The sequence below is a fragment of the Cryptomeria japonica genome, chromosome 1, assembly GCF_030272615.1.
Source record: "Cryptomeria japonica chromosome 1, Sugi_1.0, whole genome shotgun sequence".
Taxonomy (NCBI): Eukaryota; Viridiplantae; Streptophyta; class Pinopsida; order Cupressales; family Cupressaceae; genus Cryptomeria; species Cryptomeria japonica.
In genome coordinates, this window is record NC_081405.1 from 556,705,469 (window position 1) to 556,719,087 (window position 13,619).

Below are 13,619 nucleotides of genomic sequence, written 5' to 3' on the forward strand. Positions count from 1 at the left end.
AATTCCCCTATTTTCAAAAAATATTGCCCTAAATTCCTTTTTTTTCACCCCCTCCCAATACGAACCTGAATTAAAAGCCCCCCTATTTTCACCAAATATTATATATTTACATAGCACAAATTAAAAACCCCTCTATTTTCATTGATAAGCAATATATTGTATCCTCATTTTTTGGATATTAAACCCCCCAATATGAATGCACGTGATATAGTATTGCCTAGACAATGATGTCCCCGTACTCCTTTTCAAGATTGGATTGGTCGAAAACCCACAGTTAAGCACTTTAGAGTGTTTGGTTCTCTTGCATGGGCCCACATTATAACAGAGAAATGCAATTCTATGGATCCGCACAGCAAGCCTTGTATATTTGTTGGATATCCAGATGATGTCAACAAGTATAGACTTATCCATCCCACTACTCATGAGTTGTTCATCAAGAGGAGTGTTCATTTTGAGGAGAATTCTTCTAGTTCTTCTCATACCACTTCTCCATCAGCTATCACATTGGAGACATTGCATCATGATGACAGTTCTTCAGAGGATATTGATCCTCCTAATCTTGATGAGGGGTCATCTTCCTCCACATCAAATGACAACAATGATGATGAGGATTCAGATACCTCTCATAGTCATCATTTAGAGGTTGATGATTCTTCCCCAAACTCTCCAACCTCAATGCCTCTTTGGGCTCGACAAACATTTGAGTCAGGAAGAGATTGGCTTGGTGATCCATTAGATAATGGAAGAACAAGGTCACAATTTCAGCAAGCTCCACATCTCTTCATTGCTTTAGCTTCTGATCCACAAACTTTTCTAGAAGCTTTAGATGTTCCTGAGTGTGATGTTGCAATGCAAGAAAAGTTTAATTCCTTTGAAAAGAATCACACATAGGATTTAGTTCATCTTCCTAAGGGAAGGAAACTTGTTCGATGCAAGTGGATCTATCAAACAAAATTTGCATAAAATGGGTCGATTGATAAGTATAAGGCTTGCTTGGTAGCAAAAGGATTTTCACAAGTTCCAGGGATTGATTACTCTAGCAATTTTTCTATGGTTGTTAAAATGAACTCCATTCGAGTTGTCCTCATTATTGCTGCAACCCATCATTGGGAAGTTCATTAGATGGATGTGAAGAGTGCATTTCTTCATGGTGACCTTCAAGAGGAAATCTACATGGAGAAGCCTCAGGGGTTTGTTCAAGATCCTTCACTTGTGTATCACCTTCAAAAGTCTCTTTATGGCATCAAACAGGCTCCTCGAGGTTGGTATGCCAAGATGGACTCATTCCTTCTAACTGTTGGTTTCACTCAATGTCATTTTGATCCGAATGTTTACATTCTACAACAGGATGAACTCTCACATTTCTGGTTCTCCATGTTGATGACTTGTTGATCACAAGGATTCACTCATCTACCATCAAGGTAAAGAAAACTACTCTACGTGATAGATTTTTGATGTCAGACTTGGGTCTTTTGCATTACTTATTGGGGATTGAGATCACTCAATCATCTTCAGATATCTTCCTTGGACAACCCAAGTATGCACTTGATATGCTCTCCAGATTTCGCATGGTTGATTGTAAGCCTGCACCAACTTCATTTTTGTCAAGGGTCAAACTTGAGGCTAAGTGCTCTTCACCCTTCGTTGATGGCACTTTATACTAACAACTTGTTGGGAGTCTCATCTACTTGAGTCATACAAGACTCAACATTTCATATGTTATGGGCATGGTCTCTAGATTCATGCAAGAACAACCAATTGCATTAGAGAGAAGCTAAGAAGATCCTCCACTATATTCAAGGTACTCACAATTATAAAATTCAGTATGCAACAGGCATGGATATTGACTTGGTGGGATATACAAATTAAAATTGGGAAAGTGATTCCCAGGATCGTAAGTCTACTTTAGAGTATTGCTTCTCACTTTGTTTCAATCCAATTTATTGCTCAAGAAAGAAGTAGTCTACAATTGCTCTTTCATTGACAGAGGTTGAGTATCGCATGGCAGTTAATGCCACCACTGCGGCTATTTGGCTATAGAATATTCTCACTAAGTTTGGTATTCCAATGAAAAATCCTACCTATTAGCAGCAATCAACAAGGAAGACTAAGATGGGGGGGTGAATTAGTCTTCACCGGAATACCAAACAAAACACAAAGCATAGATCTGCTAAAATGCAGCAATAAAATAGATAAGAAAATTGACAACAAAACACACAACACCAAGATTTTGACGTGGAAAACTCGGTTAAGGGAAAAACCACAGTGGAAACATACCCACAATAAGATAATACTCTGCAATAGTATGTGAAAATATTACAATAGGGAATGCACATGCATTCAAGCAAACTGCCTAGAGCTCACTGCTCAAATATAATGGCTCAGAGGGCTACAACCCTCAGGGAAGTCTCATTGACTTACAATAAGATTTGGACTACAATCCAGAAGAAATGAACTGAAAGAGTAGCATCTCCAAATGCCTGATTACAATTCCAGTTAAGCACAAATGTCTTCCCTATAGCACCAATCTCACCTCAAACTCAACCCCGAAGGATAAATCACTTTTATGCACATAAATATCTCTCTGATAATGCAGACCCAACATCGACACCCAAATAACATGACTATATCACTTATATATACAATTCATCAACCTTGACAACAAGGTTGGTTAAACCCTCAACTCTCAATTATAAAATTACATCACACGATATAAATATTGACCACCGGACCTATATTGGTTTACATAGCATAACATGGTCCTAAATCAAATTCCCAAATGCACAAATCCACCGAAAATCACTCCAAGATCAATCACAATACGCTACACCACTAGGAAAACCGCATAACACGAAAATCAATATCGGTTGATAGAACCACCAAAAACTCTCACGACGATCAATGTGGATCGCCAAAATAAATAGGACATGCCTAAGAAACATCAGCAAGCACGTTAGAATCATCAAGAATAGTTGCACCAATACCACTTTTCAAATCTTCATCGGACAATGTTTGAAAGCTCAAGAACACAACCAATCAGCAACTGTCACGAAGAAATATAACTTGCAGAGAACCAAATCATGATCCATCTGAAATGAAGATACACAAGACCATGCCAAGAAATATCCCAAAAGTTCAGTACAAGATCCGATCACACCAGAATATATCGGAGGATATACTGAACTCTGTAAAACAGTGATCAGCAAACCAGCACTACAAATCAGATCATAAGATCTTCCCAATCTGCATTCACCAGAACAAATCAAAGGAATATGTTGACATCAATGATAACAACATATCCTCCTAGTATTAGCAATGACCAACAATATCCAACAATCTCCCCCTTTGGCATTGATAGCAACATATTTGTGAAAAACAATCAATGCAAAGAAAAGAAGATATCTCCACCAAACTCCCCCTAAGATCAGAACTTAGATAGAATTTTTTCACATGATCTCTCTCCCCCTTTGACAGCAATGCCAAAGCTCTAAAACATCTAACCAAACTCTCTCTCCCTAAAGACGGAAACATGAATCTCTCTCCCCAAAAAATACATAACCAGATCAACAAACTACTCCACCAGAGGAGCAGCACCAACTCACCAATCCGGATAAAAGATAAGGCTCTAAAATACACCAGATTAATGCAACTTAATGCATCTAGTTCTCATCAGGAGGGGTGGATACCCCTAACTTGTCTCTCAAGTAGACAAATGTATCTGCAGACAAAGGTTTAGTGAAAATGTCAGCTATTTGTTCCTTTGTAGATACATACTCCAGCTTCTCCTTCTCTTCACTGACTTGCTCTCTCAAGTAATGATATTTGATTGACACATTTTTAGTCTTTGAATTTTGTACTGAATTCTTTGAGATGTTGATGGCACTGGAATTATCATATTATATAACAGTAGGCTCATTATAAATAATTCTGATATCCTTCAACATTTTCTTCATCCAAACTATCTGAGTGCAATTACTAATAGCAGCAATGTATTTGGCTTCAGCCTATGAAACCAACTTCTTACCCAAAAATAATGCTTCACCGATAGTGCTCTTCTGGTCATCAACCTCACCAGCCCAATCAGGATCAGTGTAGGCACATAGCATGAAATCATCATTCCTCAGATACCATAATCCATAGTCCACAGTTCCCTTCAAGTATTTGAGTATCCTCTTCACAGCACTGACATGACTCTCTTTTAGATCAACTTGATATCTATCAGCCATGCACACAGCATGCATAATGTTTGGCCTAGTCTAAGTAAGATATAACAGTCCACCAACCATAGATCTCTACAAACTCTGATTAGCTTTCAGAGATTCATCATTCTTAGACAATTTACAACCAGTCACCATAGGAGTTCCAACCGGTTTGGAATCATCTAATCTAAACTTCTTCAATAATTCCTTCACATACTTAGTTTGAAGAATGAATATACCTTTTCCAGTCTGTGCAATCTATAAACCTAAGAAAAAATTTCATCTCTCCAATCATAGACATCTCAAATTTCCTTCTGCATATCACCAGCAAACTTCATGCTGAAGTTATTTTCACCACCAAAGATTATATCATCAACAAAGACTTCAAAAATCAGGATGTTATCATTTTCTATCTTAAAGTACAAATTACTATCAGCAGCACCTTAACTAAATCCCAATTTCAACAAATATTTATCTAGTCTAGCATACCAAGCTCTAGGAGCTTATTTCAAGCCATAAAGAGCTTTCTTCAACTTACAAACCATGTCTCCGTCATCTGATAATAAAAATCCATCAGGTTTCTCAATGTAAACTTCTTCCTCAAGATCACCATTCAAAAAGGTGGATTTGACATCCATCTGATATACCTTGTAATCTTTATAAGCAGCATAAGTAAGCAACAGTCTAACAGCTTCAAGTCAAAAAACCAGAGAAAAAGTCTCCTCATAATCAAGCCCTTCTTGTTGTGAGTATCCTTTGTAGACTAGTCTAGCTTTATTTCTGACAACTTCACCGACTTCATTCAGTTTATTTCTGAATACCCATTTAGTACCAATAACATTCTTATCCTTAGGTCTAGGAACAAGTTCCCAAGTGTTATTCTTTTCAATCTGATCTAGTTCTTCTTCCATAGCTCTCATCCAACTTTCATACTTACAGGCTTCAACAACATCTTTAGGTTCAATTTTGGAAATCAAGCATATTTCTTCAACAGCTAACCTTGTTCTAGTCATCACACCTTTATTATTATCACCAATAATCTTATTTTCAGAATGATTAAGTCTTACATACCTCAAAGTATTCTGATTGTTCTGATTCCCATGTTCCTGCACTCCTTTACCAGCAACATCCGGATTCACAGTCTCTATCGGATCATTCTTCTTAGGCTCTTCAAGATGAATAGGGGCTAAAACAATATGGTGTCCATCATCATAACCACATGCTCTGATCTCTTTCCTAAGGTTCGCATCCACCTTCATATTTTCACTTTATACTATCTTTCTCAATCTCTTATTGTAGCACCGGTAGGCCTTTCTCTTTGCTGAATATCCCAATAAGATTCCTTCATCACTTCTAGCATCAAACTTTCCTATATCCTCATCTCTTTTGATATAAAATTTGCTACCAAATACTCTCAAATATCTTATAGTAGGAACATGACCAAACCAAAGATCATAAGGGGTCTTACCGGTATCTCCTTCGATGTGAACTTTGTTGAATGTGTAAACAGTTGTACTAATATCTTCTCTCTAGTAAATCTTCAGAACATTCCCTTCAATCAGCATAGTCCTTGCAGCATCCAAAATAGTTTTGTTCTTCCTCTCAACATGCTTCTACTGAGGGATTCTAGGAGCATATAATTGTCTTCTAATCCCATGCTTCTCACAGAATGAATTGAACTCACCGGAATAGAATTCTCCACCCCTATCTGATCTCAGACACTTCATCTTAATCCAGACTGAGTCTCAACCTTAGCTTTGAATATCTTGATTTATCATCCTAGAATAATCATCAATTAGAAACATAAAATATCTATCACCCTACACACTTCTAACATTTGTAGGTCCACATAGGTAAGTATGCACAAGATCTAGTAATCCATCAGATGTATACTATTTTTTCTTGAAAGGAATCCTTGTTTGCTTACCCAACTGACATTCCTTACATATCAAATTAGCAGGCTTAACAATCTGTGGCAAATCTCTAACAGCATGTGTAGAACTGATCTTAATCATTGAATCAAAATTTATAACCAACTCTCATCAATCTGATCAATCAAACATCTTTTCTCACCAGCATTCAAATGAAAAATGTTACCTTCAGTCTTAGTTCCAAATGCAATCTCTATACTGGAGGCATTTAAGATCTTGCATTTACCATTCTTTAATTGTAGATCGTAGCCTTTATAAACCATCTGTCTAACACTCAAAAGATTATGTTTCAAACTTTCAACATACAAGACATCATTAGTGTTATGCTTACCATCAAAATAAATAGAGCCTCTCCCATGGATCACATAGGCTTTGTCATCTCCAAATCTGACTATTCCACCATCATATCTTTCCATACTCATAAATTTTCTTTTATCACCAGTCATATGATGTGAATAACCATTGTAAATCACCCATTCATATTTCTCTTCAACTTTAGCAGCTAAAGCTTTCTCTTCAATAGTAGAGCTAGTGGAATCAATAGGTACAGGTTCAGCTTCCTTAATGGCAAGAAATACAACTTCATCTCCTTCAGATTCTTCATTTGTAATACCTTCATTAGTAGCATAGTTACAATTCTTTTGATTCCTATACTTCTGGTTAGGCTTGTAAGGCTTGTCATACTTCTCATGCTTGTCATATCTATCATTTCTATCATGCTTATCAAATTTATCATGTATGTCATACTTAGTCATTCTCTCTGGGCATCTAGAAGCAAAATATCATATCTTGTTACAAGGGAAACATTTCAAAGGCAACTTTCCATCATACTTACTATCACCTTTAGGCAATCTTTGAGCAAATAGTGCTTCAAGTTCATCCAGCTCCCTTTTTTGCTCTTCTATCTCTCTCGTCTCTCTTTCATATCTATATATCCTACATTCATCAGGATCATATTTTTGCTTACCGGATATAGATGCAGATGCTCTAAATGTAGTCTCAAACTTTCCATGTGAGTCTCCAAATTCGCTCAGCTCAAATGTAGCAAGCTTTCCAACCAGCATATCTCTTGTCACTGTAGTCACACTCCGGATCTCATCAATAGTAGCAACCTTATGTTTATAGGCAGGAGGAAAAGATCTCAGCACCTTAGCAATAATTTCATCTTCCTCAATGATTCCACTGGCACATCTAGTACCTAGGACAAGGTCATTCACCTTAGCCATAAAAGAGTGTATGTTCTCATCATCTCCCATCTTCAATGTCTCATATTTTCCTTTCAAACTCTGCAACTTAGCAACCTTCGCTATTTTATCACCTTCATATAGAACCTGAAGCTTCACCCAGATCTCATGTGCGGTCTGAAGTCCCATTACATTTGTCATTTCAGAGTCAGTCAAGGCACTGAGAAATGCTTCCTTCGCTCTAATATTATATTTTGTTGCCTTAACCTCATCAAGAGTAGATAGTCCATTCTAAGGAACAACATAGACATTCTTTGTAATCTTCCAATAATCTTCTTCAAGACATTTCAAGTGTACTTCCATCTGATCCTTCCATATAGCATAGTTACTTCCATCAAATCTCAAACTGTCCTTCTTAAACATTACACCTTGAGTTGCCATCCTGAATCTCCTCAAGCAGTTTAGCTTCTACCAGAGGATCTATCTTTGACACCAATTTTTAGAAACAACCAAGGAGGAAGACTGAGAGGGGGGGTGAATCAGTCTTCACTGGAATACCAAACAAAACACAAAGCACAGATCTGATAAACTGTAGTAATAAAACAGATAAGAAAATTGACAACACAACACACAACACCAAGATTTTGACATGGAAAGCCTCGTTAAGGGAAAAACCATGGTGGGAACCTACCCACTGTAAGATGATACTCTGCAGTAGTATGTGAAAATATTACAATGGGGAATACACATGCATTCAAGCACACTGCCTAGAGCTCACTGCTCAATTATAATGGCTCAGAGGGCTACAACCCTCAAGGAAGTCTCACTGACTTACAATAAGATTCGGACTACAATCTAGAAGAAATGAACTAAAAGAGTAGCATCTCCAAATGCTTGATTACAGTTCTAGTTAAGCACAAATGCCTTCCCTGCAACACCAATCTCACCTCAAACTCAACACCAAAGGATAAATCAATTGTTCGCACACAAATATCTCTCTGATAATGCAGACACAACATCGACAACCAAATTACATGACTATATCACCTCTATATACAATTCATCAACCTTGGCAACAAGGTCGACTAAACCCTCAACCCTCAATTATAAAATTACATCACATGATAGAAAGATCAACCCCCGGACCAATAAAATGGTTTAAATAGCATAACATGGTCCTAAATCAAATTCCCAAATGTACAACTCCATCAGAAATCACACCAAGATCAATCACAACACGCTACACCACCAGGAAAACCGCATAACATGAAAATCAATATCGGTTGATAGAAACCACCAAAGAAATCGCACAACGATTAATGCAGATCACCAAAAAAAATAGGACATGATTAAGAAATGTCAGAAAGAAAGTTAGAATCATTAGGAACAGCTGCACTAACACCACTTTTCAAATCTTCATTGGACAACGTCTGAAAGCTCAAGAACACAACCAATCAGCAACTATCACGGAGAAAGATAACTGGTGGAGCACCAAATCATGATCCATCTAAAATGAAGATACAAAATACCATCCCAAGAAATATCCCAAAATCTTATCACAAGATCTAATCACACCGGAATATACCGGAGGATATACCAAACTCTGCAAAACAGTGTTCAACAAACCAATACTACAAACTGGATCATAAGATCTTCCCAATCTGCAATCATCAGAACAAATCATAGGAATATGTAGACACCAATGACAACAACATATCCTCGTAGCAGAAACAATGACCAATAATGTTCAAACTTGAGGCTAAGTGCTTTTCACCCTTGGTTGATGGCACTTTATACTAACAACTTGTTGGGAGTCTCATCTACTTGACTCATACAAGACTCGACATTTCATGTGTTATGGGCATGGTCTCTAGATTCATGCAAGTGCCACATGAGTTAAATTAGAGAGAAGCTAAGCATATCCTCCACTATATTCAAGGTACTCACAATTATGGAATTCAATATGCAATAGGCATGGATATTGACTTGGTGGGATATACAGATTTAAATTGGGAAAGTGATTCCCAGGATCGCAAGTCTACTTTAGGGTATTGTTTCTTACTTGGTTTTGGTCCAATTTATTGCTCGAGAAAGAAGTAGTCTACAATTGTTCTTTCATTGATAGAGGTTGAGTGTCGTAGGGCAGTTAATGTCACTACTGAGGCTATTTGGCTAAAGAATATTCTCACTAAGTTTGGTATTCCAATCAAAAATCCTACCATCATCTTTTTTGATAATCAGAGTGTTATATAGATCTTAATAAATCTATTTCATAGCCATAAGAAAAATCACAATGAGATGTACATATGCACTACATTCAAGAGGTAATTCGAGAAGGCATCATTGATCTTAAGTATTGTTCTACATCAGAGTAGATTGCAGACATCTTCACCAAACCCTTTACCAAAAGCAAGTTCCTTCATTTGCGATCTTTGCTTGGGATGCGAGAGGTGTCTACTTCAGGAGGAGTTTCTTGGTCCTTCATTATTTCTCTCTATTTAATGGTGGGCTATTCCTCTTATGGGGGGGCCTTTTTTTTCTTTTTTTGGGTAGGGGAGGGTGGGGGGGGTATCTATGTACATCATTTGTCAGGACTCGTCCACCTAAGCTATGCTTAAGGGGGGTGTTAGTGTAGGTTTTTTATTTTCCTTATGTTAGGGGGTATTTATTTTTTCACACATATTATTTAAGATTTCTTAGGTTATTAGGAGTGGTTAATATGAGGACACGTGGTGTTTTATCAATTCCTAAGTATGTTATGGGGTAGTTGGGTTTCTCACCCTCTTTTGGCCTTATGTGCCAACTTTCTCAACTCCTTTCGTATCTTCATGTAAGGAGGTTATGATACATGTTTTGGAATTTACCAAGAATGTAAAACCTCTCACTTTTATGGGGAATATGATTTAATGCACCCCTTGGTTGTATATGCTACTATTTTTCTATATAATAAGCACTATACTCTCACCTTCACTAGTTTAGTGATAGCTTGGTGAGAGTCTTCTCCAAATTCTCTTATGTCTCTAATTTTTCTCTCTTATATGATTTATCTTCATTCAGCTATTTTGATCTTTGATCATTTGTTTATTTGAGTTTCATGTGATCTACGACCAAAATTAGATCCTGGCTCGGTTCTCGCTCCTCGCAAAATCTAACGAGAGTTTCATGAATGCATGTCTTGCATTACACATAGGTTAGCACATAATCAATACATAATGCATGTTCATCCATCACATAATCATGTCATACATTTTATATTGTAAGTCACATCATATAGTGTAAAGTCATAAAAGTATATTAGCATCCCGTATCATAGATTTATTAGTATATAATGCATCTTCACATATTATATAGCATAAGTATCACATGCATATATCTCATCCCACATAATTGTGGTAACATATAGTTGTTCATATCATGTGCATATCTCATTACTAGGCTATACATATTTCATTAATAACCACCATGCATAACATCCATGTCATAAAGACTAAACACAAATCATATAGATCATCATATCAATGCATAAGTATCTTGCATCACAAACCTATCAGCACATGCCATATCATATCATAATCACATCCTATGGTATAAACATTATGCACACACATCACATCCTACATCACAAACATGTTAGGACATCATATCATATCCATACATCCATACTTCATCATAAATCCTACATAAAAAGTGTCATACATAGGGGGACAAATCAATTGTCGTCGTCATCATCACACACACACACACACACACACACACACATGTATGTATGTATGTATGTATGTATGTATGTGTGTGTGTATGTATGTATGTATGTGTGTGTATGTATGTATGTGTGTGTGTATGTATGTATGTATGTATGTATGTATGTATATGAGTATGTGTGTATACACACACACACACACAGAGATATATATATATATCTGTGTGTGTGTGTATACATATGTATATGTGTATGTGTGTGTGTGTGTGTGTGTCAAAAGAATATATGTACAAGTTTATCAATATATACGTCATATGGTACATCATGAATAAATAATAAGTACATCTCTGAATAATCATGAATAAAGAATGGTGATCACCTTGCATGCTCAAAAAACTGCATGGGGTGCAAAGAATCAATGAGTACATTTTATGTATGGTACATAAAAAATAATCATTTGCGTCTGCATCAAGCTGCATCAAAATGCTCTAGGGGGACTAGGTCAGTCCATATCCTTGATCCTGCCCCTAGGATCCCTGTGTGGATCTTGATCCCAAACCTGTGCTATTCTCGTTGCCCCGTGTGTGAGTCCTCCTACTAGATCCACTGGAACTCCGATTGGGTCTTCCTAATCCCTTTTCTCAATCCCCCTTTGTGGGATGAACTTGACCCTTTAGCCCTAGGTGGTGCAACATATACTGCACACTTCTCTGGTGGGATAGTGCTCTCATATTGACACTGATACCAGCCACCTAATGTGAAAGTGCCTCTATCTTAGCTAACTATCAATCTATTATGGATACCAAAATTGTATCACCTCCACCCCCACTCCTAACCAAGCAACGTGCATCATCTCTCTCTTTGGTATCTATCCATGGTCTCCTCTAACCTGCATCGTGCATGCTCAACTACATCTCGCACAGATATCATTGCATCCCTCTCCTGCAATAGTTTGTTCTGCTATGCTTGCTCAGTTGTCTCTATCTCACAGTGGTGGTTGTCTCTCTCACTGATAACTATTTGTATTTGTATCCTCTCATCCACCCTAGCCATTGCCTCCTGTAAGGATTGGATCCATACAATTAGATTTGGAGGTGTATTTGACCCCTCTCCTCTCTCCTCTCTCCTTTTTCTATGGAATTGCACCTGTCTAAGTGTTCTCCCCCTTGTACTTGTACCTATGCCTACCCTTGTCCTCGTCCTTGTCCTTTTGATGGTGTGGGTGTAGTTGTTGGGGCATCCACATCCATCACATGGCCACCTCTTCCCTTGTCCACCTCTTGCCCCTATCTCATCTCCCCTGTCCCATCTCCTCATGTTCTCTCTCCTCCTCCAACCCTCCTCTATCTCTTAACTAGTGTTGATGGTGCCACTGGTATGCCCCGTGCTACCCTCAAAATTTATGAGGGCTTCACTTGCTAGGCAATATTGTAACACGTGCATTCATATTGGGGGGTTTAATATCCCAAAAATGAGGGTGCAATATATTGCATATCGGTGAAAATAGGGAGGTTTTTAATTCCAATTATGAAAAAATAAAATATTTGGTGAAAATAGGTGGCTTTTAATTTGGGTTGTCTATTGGGAGGGGGTGACAAAAAAGAATTTTAGGGCAAAATTTTTTGAAAATAGGGGGATTATTTAGTATGCCATGAACGCACGTGCTATAACCCAGGTTCACTAAGTAAAGCCCTCATGTCAAAATTGTGGTTGTTATTGCCTCTACTCTGCCCCATGTTGGTTGATAAGCATCTAATCTCACACCTCTGGTACATGCTTCCCTGCTCCTGCTACCTAGGGCAGCCAATCCCTCTCTACCGACCGTCGTAGGCTGATGTTGTGCCCACTATGTAGTATACACATCTATTGCACCAAGATCTACTACTTTTGCCCGCGGATCCCATGTTGTAGACATTAATCATGTCCACTCATCAATAAGGCCTTGCCTGCCCTCCAAAAGTGGCCCTCACTTTGCGGCTAGCTCCCTGGTAATCCTCCTAAATCTATGGGGTGCCTCTGGTACATCCTGTACAAAACCAAACTACTGCCAAACCCTATCGGGTCTATATCACTCTATAATGTACTCCCTCCTGCCGATAATATACATAGGTGTTGTGGCATAAGGTATATGGCGAGGATACTCTGACCAACCTGATAGGCCCATATATGGTTGCATCTATCCTTTCAAAAATGACCCTCCAATGGTCAATATCCTTTGTCTCCTCATAGTGTAATCCATTCATATAGCTAAATACAACTGGTAAATTTGTCGCTCTATCTATCCTACCTATTGGTCGAGTCACCACGATGTGCTCCCACGCCCATACTTGTAGTGGGATTGGGTAAATTTAGGTTAGCATAGAAGGGTTTGGGAAGGTGATCCCTCAAATGTGGAGATCCGCATTTTGTAACTTACATTAGACAATAGTTTTAGGCTGACTGGTTAATGTGTTTTAATGTTTATCTACACGTTTCATTTGATGCTGACTTTGGAGGATTTGTTAGCATGTGTAATTCATTGGAATCATTTAGGAAGGATGTGTTGTGATGTATTTGGGTCCTCTCTATCTCCTGGAGTGGAGGAAAAAGGATATTTTAGGTCCGG